Below are 571 nucleotides of genomic sequence, written 5' to 3'. Positions count from 1 at the left end.
TTAGCTTTTCAGAGCATTCACACAAGGTTGGCGCCGGTGGCGACACCTACAACGTACTGGCATGAGGAAATGGTGGTGATGGTTAGTGTGTTAACGTCCCGTCGACAACGAGGTCATTAGAGACGGAGCGCAAGCTCAGGGTAGGGAAGGATTGGGAAGGAAATCGGCCGTGCCCTTTCAAAGGAACCATTCCGGCATTTGCCTGAAACGATTTAGGGAAATCATGGGAAACCTAAATCAGGATGGCTGGAGACGGGATTGAACCGTCGTCCTCCCGAATGCGAGTCCAGTGTGCTAACCACTGCACCACCCCGCTCGGTGGCATGAGGAAAGCTTCCAACCAATTTATCATACACAAACAGCAGTTGACCGGCGTTGCCTGGTGAAACGTTGTTGTGATGCCTCGTGTAACAAGGAGAAATGCGTACCATCACTTTTCCGACTTTGATAATGTCGGATTGTTGCCTATGGCGATTGCGGTTTATCGTACCTCGACATTGCTGCTCGCGTTGGTCGAGATCCAATGACTGTCAGCAGAATATGGAATCGGTGGGTTCAGGAGGATAATACA

At 50.6% G+C, this 571-nt stretch overlaps 1 non-coding gene across 1 annotated transcript; it reads right to left on the bottom strand.

Moving 5' to 3' along the window:
- Nucleotides 1-243: 243 nt before the first annotated feature.
- On the bottom strand, nt 244-316 carry Trnaa-cgc (transfer RNA alanine (anticodon CGC)). The gene has a single exon. It is a non-coding gene; the product is annotated as a tRNA-Ala (tRNA).
- Between the last annotated feature and the right edge of the window lie 255 nt (nt 317-571).

The sequence above is a fragment of the Schistocerca gregaria genome, chromosome 3 (assembly GCF_023897955.1).
Source record: "Schistocerca gregaria isolate iqSchGreg1 chromosome 3, iqSchGreg1.2, whole genome shotgun sequence".
Taxonomy (NCBI): Eukaryota; Metazoa; Arthropoda; class Insecta; order Orthoptera; family Acrididae; genus Schistocerca; species Schistocerca gregaria.
This window is presented reverse-complemented; position numbering and strand designations above follow the sequence as displayed.